The 7,970-nt window shown below is 43.8% G+C and overlaps 2 pseudogenes; both read right to left on the minus strand.

Moving 5' to 3' along the window:
* Positions 1-957: 957 nt before the first annotated feature.
* LOC119300289 lies at positions 958-4,996 on the minus strand (annotated as a pseudogene).
* An 842-nt stretch (positions 4,997-5,838) lies between these two features.
* Positions 5,839-7,970, minus strand: part of LOC119300290 — a 27,433-nt pseudogene continuing 25,301 nt past the window's right edge.

Consider the following 7,970-nt stretch of genomic DNA (forward strand, 5'->3'; position numbering starts at 1 on the left):
TCATTAGTTGCAATGCTTGCAAGGCTTATGTGATGTGCATTACCGAGAGGGCCCAGAGATACCTCTCCGACAATCGGAGTGACAAATCCTAATCTCGAAATGCCCAACCCAACATTTACCTTTGGAGACACCTGTAGAGCTCCTTTATAATCACCCATTTACGTTGTGATGTTTGGTAGCACACAAAGTGTTCCTCCGGCAAACGAGAGTTGCATAATCTCATAGTCATAGGAACATGTATAAGTCATGAAGAAAACAATAGCAACATACTAAACGATCGGGTGCTAAGCTAACGGAATGGGTCAAGTCAATCATCCCGTTAATCAAATAACAACTCTTTGTCTATGGTTAGGAAACATAACTATCTTTGATTAACGAGCTAGTCAAGTAGAGGCATACTAGTGACACTCTGTTTGTCTATGTATTCACACATGTATTATGTTTTTGGTTAATACAATTCTAGCATGAATAATAAACATTTATCATGAAATAAGAAAATAAATAATAACTTTATTATTGCCTCTAGGGCATATTTCCTTCACCCCCCACTTTGCCTCCACTTTGTGAGAGAAAGTGCGTCCGGACTGCTGAGCAAACCGATACAGGACCGTGTTGGATGGCTTTCGTGGTCTGGATCGCGCGGTTCAGATGTATATAGACGGTTTAAGAATCAGCGTTGGAGATACCTTACAAACTTGCATCAAACATTTTTCGCGCACCACCAGTGGAACGTCACAAATAGATAGATAAACAAGTATTCCTTTCAATCCATACAAAATTGTACTAAACTTGTGTTAATTAATTGGAGACAAGTATTCCTTTCAATCCATACAAAATTGTACTAAAGTTGTGTTAATTAATTGGATCGGTTGGAATAGCTATGGATGTTAAAACTTGCATCAAACATTTTCCGCGCGCCACCAGCAGCACGTCACAAAAATAGATAGATTAGACAGATTAGATACTCCGCAAAAAAAATGATAGGTAGTTCCAGGAGATGGCAACCAAAGAAATAGGCATATAATACTTCAGATGTCCAGTCCCTGTCAGGTTGGGTTTCTTGGGAGCCAGCACGAAGAACATGGGCGTGAAGATCTCTTCCCTGCAAAACCAAAATCACGCGCACGCACTCGCATTATGCTTCCTTCTAATACTAGTAAGCATGCACGTGCAACGCACGACTGATTAGTATGTTATTTTATATCCTAATTGAGCTTCTTGATGCCAGCGTTTTCAAGCATGGAGCGACATTTATTTTTCCTAGCTGCATCTGATACCATGCAAGATGGACACCACAAAAATCAAACCAAGAAAAGCAATATAGAAAGAAGTCTTACAAGGATACAAATCCATACTTCACAAGATAGCCAAGGCAGCCGGAGCCGAGGTGTAAGGTGGATGTGCTTCTTCGGCCGCCTTCAATAACCCAGTCGCACTCATTTGCTAGATATGCTTAGCTGCACTGGATGATACAAATACATGGACTAAAGGGGCTAGTCCAATTAATTAGTAGGGACAAACCCAAGTAGATATAGCCGAGCTATCCAGACGCTGGGCAGTGATGCTTATTGTAGATTTTTTATATGATAAAAGCACATGTTTCCTCAAAAAAGAAATGAATGAACATAATTCCATTTATCATAATGGTTGTTCAGATTAGCAACCCCAAAGCCTTTACAAATCCTCATAATGCTCAGCTCCACTAAAATAAGTTGATGCATGAAAAACAACATTGCCTAATTCTTTATGGAAACAGCTGACCAACAAAAAAAAGTTTTGAAATAAAAATGTTCACAACTTGATGCTCGTCCCTCTCAGAGCTGACACCAAGAAAGAAAATTAGTTTTTATACACAGCTTATTAATGCCCCATTAGACGCCAATACTACATCAGGCTTAGAGCTGCTATACCTTCTGTCTTCAACAAGTCAAAAACTTACTGCGTGAGAGAAAAAAATAACTTAGATTTTTCAAAAGTATAGATAATGAATAGGCAAGAGCAGATAGGAAATAATCACCTGGGTGAGTCTGCTCATAGCTTAAGATGGTATGGGCATTAGTTAATGACAATCTAAATATTCGGTAGCAGTGAAAGAGGAGGTACAAAATATTAAGATGCGGTCAATGAGCTGATACCTGCGTTTCAAAAAAGGGTAATATTCTTGGGCTGCTGTACTCTTTATTGATCACAGTAGAGATATACGTTGCTCTCTGCCTAAGCCTGCTAGGGATGATGTATGCAACATATTTCATATAGGGAAGTGGAAAACGGTAGAAAACACCCACGTACATCTTGAACAAAAAGATGTTGCCTATTCCCGCAAAAAAATGTTGCCAAGATAGAATGTTTTGCATGGCAAATCCAATACGTAAACTGCAAGCAAACGATAAACTTAGTTTGGTAATAATATCAAATTTGTATCCAGCCACCAAATGCACAAAGAAAATCAAACGCTTCTAACAATGTTCATCGTTCAACTGAGTCTCATATTGCGTGGCCGCTCGCCTCGGAAAGAAGATTAGCAGCAAGAAAGGACCGAAGGTGTAAATATGTCACTGTGCGAGAGAGAAAAATATTAGAGAGAGACAGAAAAAATGTACCTAGAGGTTGCATTCGTATTCGACTGGTTTTGGGGTGGATTATTGCTACGCGTGTTCCAGAACATGAATGGTTGCGCCGTCCCTTCTCCATTGGATGCATGCAGCTGATCACCAGCACTAACAGACGATTGACGATGGAGGCCGCCCGCCGGCAAGGGGAGGAGCACCTACCCACAAACAGCAGGAACGAAACGGCAGAATCGACAGCCAACGACATCGATACATCGGGGAAGAACCATGACCTAGGATAGGAGACGGCGAGCAAGGTCAAAGAAAGGTAGACATGGAGGCCTGGAGGGCCAGAGAGTCGCGCGGGGAGGAGATGCAGCGGGCGGAACAGCACAAGGGACGGCGGCGGCGATGAAACCCTATCGCTCGTGCGTTGAGAGGTGTCATTTTCCTCGAATAGTGACGTGAACAGTAGATCCGTGATTTTTTCACAATGTAACATGAATAGCAGGCCTGTAATTTTAGCACTCCTCCAGTCAGGTTTATTAGTCTTTTTGTGATCCTCAGATGATCCAGAAATGCAAACCGTCCGCGTAATTAATCAGCCCTTAATCACATGCATCCGCCTCGCTCTTTCCTAGTGCGTGCCCCATGCGCTTCATTATATCTTTTCTCCATCCAATCTTTCCTTTTCTTGCGTGGTACGTAATCATCCTTTTTAATTCATCATTAATACCTGAGTAGACCGAACCAATCCATGATAATGCTGCTGCATGCAGGCCACAAATCACGCGAATCAATTTATTCCTTTATTTTCTGGTCGCGTGATATATGGCAGGGTTGCGGACGCGGAGGTTTTCAGCCTGGTGGAGTACGGTCAGTCTAGGTAAATTGCTAAGCGTACACCAGATCACGATTAGATTAATGATAGCTGTTAGATTGAGTCGTCTGGGCTTAATCCTGTGGTGGTTATGTGTCCACGGACGTTTGCTTGGGTGCGCGTAGAAAATATAATGTTTGATTGTTTATTAGTAGTAGAGAATAGCTGTTAGATTGAGTCGTCTGGGCTTAATCCTGTGGTGGTTATGTGTCCACGGACGTTTGCTTGGGTGCGCATAGAAAAGATAATGTTTGATTGTTTATTAGTAGTAGAGATGTCAGTGCGTTCGCACTTATCTGGTTTTCTGAACTCGTTCTGTAATAAACATGAACGTGCACCTAATTAGCTGTCGCGCTCGACGAGGCCCACGCCGGCGGTCTCTATGAGGCCGGAGACCCTGACGCTCCCCTCCGGCGCAAGGCCGAGGCGCTCCATGGCCTTCACCTGTTCACCATGCCGCGGGTGACGAGGCGCCCGACGCAGCTGAGCCGGAAGCCGTTGGCGGTCGTCCACGACGCGCCGGCGTCCGGGTCCAGGGGCTGGTACCACCGCACCGCAGAGTCCTCCGCCACGTCCTTGACGCAGATCACCTTCAAACAACGCAAAGCAAATACGTAGCATTCAGGTCTGAACGGAACAGTTTCTGAAGTTGGCTACTTCAGAAACCTGAACGGAACGGATTTGTGACTGACAGATACTCATACCTCGAAGCCAGCGTCCTTGACGGCCTGGAGGCACTGGGCGGTGGTGCTCGATGTCGGCCTTGGCGGCCGCGTACGTGCCGGCGGTTTCCCGGGTCGAACCGCTCGGTCATGCACCACTCATAGAATGCCATCGGTTGCCCGGGTCGGAGCACACGGTTGATCTCCCTGTAGCACCCAACCTGTGCATGGTAGATTTGTCAGATTGTTTAGGTGGGAGAAGGTTAAGGAGAGAGATCTGCGCCGTGTGTGTACCTCGTCAGGGGCGTGGCACGTCGCCTCGATCGCGTAGGCCGCGTCGAATGTGTCGTCGGGGAACGGCATGCCCATGAAGTCCCCCTGGGCACGATTATTTAACCAAAGAAACGAGTTACAAACATTTCTCTTGCTGTACTTCGTCAGTTAATTCGCTGGCAAACACATCTGTGTCACTGTTTGTACCTTGACAAAGTTGCATCGTTTGCTCAGGCCAGCTAAACGGATGAGCTCCTGCATACAGATTTTTTTTATTTTTTGTATCAGAATCCCCTGCGTATATGCATGCAAGTTGGCGCTTCATTTCAACAGGGTAAATTAAATGCGTGTAGGAGAGAGACCTGGCCCCTGGTAGATCTGGTAGTCGTTGTTGTTCAACCCGGTCACCGAAGCGGAGCTACGCGCACGCACAAAACAGAAATTCACGCACAATGTTTTGGCAGAACCGTGCACGAACGACGTTTTAGATCGTCGGTCGATACGTACCTGAATCTGGCGATCTCTCTGAGAGGCCCTCCGATGCCGCATCCCACGTCCAACACCTTCATCCCCTCGTTGAGGCCAAGCTGCAAGGCAATGTAGTGCTCGTACCGCTTGATGTTCTCACGCAATGTCTCACTACTCCCTTCGTCCGGAAATACTTGTCATCAAAATGGATCTTACATTCTTTTTATTCATTTCCTAACAAGTATTTCCGGACGGAAGGAGTAGTAATATAAGATCAGCGACAGAAACGAGGAAGTCTGCAAAGATTGACACATTGGTCACCAGCATCAGCATGGCTGGCTGATTCCTCTACCAAACATTCTCTTCCTCTATCGGATGGTTAGTCTCATGCAACTTTTTTTTTTGAGGACTGTATCATGCAACTAATTAATACTCCCTCCATTCCACAATGTAGTGCTTTCTCTATCCCTGTGCTTCAACTTTGACCGTAAATTTAACTACCAAGACCGATTGCGGCGGGAGCAAAAGTTATATCAGTGAATTCGTATTCGAAAGAAGTTTTTAATTATGTAACTTTTTCTCCCGCCGCAGTCGGTCTTGTTTGTTAAATTTATGGTCAAAATTCGACCTCGGGAAGCGCGGGCGCACTATATTTTGGAATGAAGGGAGTATGAGCAATGCGCGCTTTTGTTCTTGTCACCCCGGTCATAGTTGGTCCCCTTTGTTCATTCGGCCCGTTATTTCTGAAGTGGTCCGCTCATGAAAATGGGTCCAAGTGAGCCCAAGCCGACGAGCCTCTATACCAGAGCATACCCCCCTAAAAAAACAGTAGCACACGAATGCGCACAAACTGTCAGAAGAAGCCGATCGGAAGATCTCACATCCACCTGCGGCAGGTGCACATCTGCAGGCCATGCTACTCAGGGGTTAGGACCTCGACAAGATCGCAAAAACGCACATAAATAGCTCTGCTTGGTGCTTGCCACCTGCGCGAATGAAAACAAGACTACAGGATCATTGGATAAATCCGAGGATTTGAAATCTGTGGAGCAACAAACAAAGTGAAAACAAATGGATCATTAGTACACAATCATAATGTTGATGATTTCTTCTAACAAAAATCCTATTGTGAGGTAAAATATGTCATTTTTCAGTTACTGGTGATGCAGGAAATTTATGCATCACAATAATAATACTTTCCTTCCATAAATGATTAATTGTAAGTTGAAAATGTCCAGAAACATCAAATATAAAACCACCACTCACATCATATATACCTCATGCATTCCTTAGCAGCTTCAAGAGAGTACCAAATAGCCTCATAGGTTGACGATTACTTGTTGGTTGCTGAATTCTTTCCAGCAAAAGATTACGATTGGGATTACGACAAGATGATCCATTGCCCATGAATGCAGCACTACCAAAGGGCCTGCTTGGTTGATAACTGCTTGCCGGTTGCTGTGTTCTTCTCCTTGAAGTACGGAGCGCTTCATCAAACTCAGTTGCTGGTACATAGGATGGATACAACCTCATGAGACATCAGGCTCCTAGTACCGATGGCCAATGTGGGAAGAACATTCTCCTCGTGTATTCTGGATCCCATCCTCTAGCTATCTTTTTCCTCGCAACCTGTCCCATAATTCAATAGGATTCAATAGGAGTAATGTGGTGCGAATGTAAAAATGTGATATGCTGATCACAGTTAGATTAGTTGCATTAAATCTGGTATTACTTATGCGGCTCACAACAATGCGTTTTAGTACTTGTTGAACGCAATCCTTATAAGTAGGCATGTCAGAAATAAAGCAAATCAAAACATGCTTTTGCTACTGGCTCTAGAGATTATATCACTTCAGAATTTTCCTCATCAGAAACTTTCTTCCAAGCACCAAAAAAGTGAAAAATGATTATGTAAAATATAAATGTTTTCAAAAAGAACATACTTCTAGCATCCTTCTTTTTATTATCAAGGATGATACACTGCTGTAAAAGGAGGCCATTGCCCCATTTCACGATAGCACATGAAGAAAAAGCAGGCCAATAAACTGAGGCATTTAGATTAGGTACAGGGGTAAAACCACAATCAAGACAGAGAGCGAAAACTAGGGATTTGAACGACTTTCGATATGGCTGTTGAATATTGTCCCTTGTATGTTGCGGTACTATGGATACTGTTCTGTGAACAGCGGCCCACATACCAAGTCACTTCACAAAACTAATAACAAAAGGTAAAGATAGAAATGATCCAGTAACATTTAAACATGTTTACCTTTTCCCCTGCAGCATGAGCAGTCTCTGTAATTGCCTTGGTTGCCTCTGCGCGGACCAGTTTCCACAAAACAAAATGAGGGCTCATTGTGAAAACAGGAAGGAACTAATTAAATAAGTAACACAAACCTTTATCATGCAACCCTTTGTCAGATGTTTTGCAATCATAGGGGCGGCTTCAAGAACAAGAGCAGGAATAATTACACAATCAAGACAAGAAAAATGCAAAATTATAAATTTTGAAGCAATGCAAAAAAGAGCAGTACAGGTTTCTAACATCAATGCCTTCTCCAGTGGGGAAAAAGGAAAAATCCTTAAGAATAGATGAAACATGCTCAAGGACCTCCACATGGGGCACCTGCATGATATTTATGACACTGTATGAGATATAGAAAAAAGAATAAATGAATTCAATATATAGATAAGATAGATTCATACAATATATCAGGCAGCAGAATCATTCATCATAAGACCAATGAATTCCAAGAGATGGTGAGAAGAGTGATTTGAAAGAAAGTTGTAACAGTTTGCAAACATAGTTACAGGCTTACAAACACATTGAATGGAAGTGTATTAGGTTTTGTTCATGAGTATGAATCATGAAACACAATGCACTCATGTATTTTAAACTCGATCAGAATTTCCATACAGATTTGTTATAAGGATTTACCAAAAAAATGTTATTGGGGTGGTTCTCCCTGCTTCGTCAGCGCGGCGGCCCGCTCGGTGGCCTCGCCTGGCTCATCGGCCTTCCTCGGCTCTCGTTTCTGGGTGTTGGGCGACGCGGATGACTCGGCCTCTGATTCGGAGGAGTGTGGCTCGTCCGTGGTGGCGGCGTTGCTGCCGGCCGTCCCTGCATCTGACCGTGCC

The sequence above is a fragment of the Triticum dicoccoides genome, chromosome 5A (genome assembly GCF_002162155.2).
Source record: "Triticum dicoccoides isolate Atlit2015 ecotype Zavitan chromosome 5A, WEW_v2.0, whole genome shotgun sequence".
Taxonomy (NCBI): Eukaryota; Viridiplantae; Streptophyta; class Magnoliopsida; order Poales; family Poaceae; genus Triticum; species Triticum dicoccoides.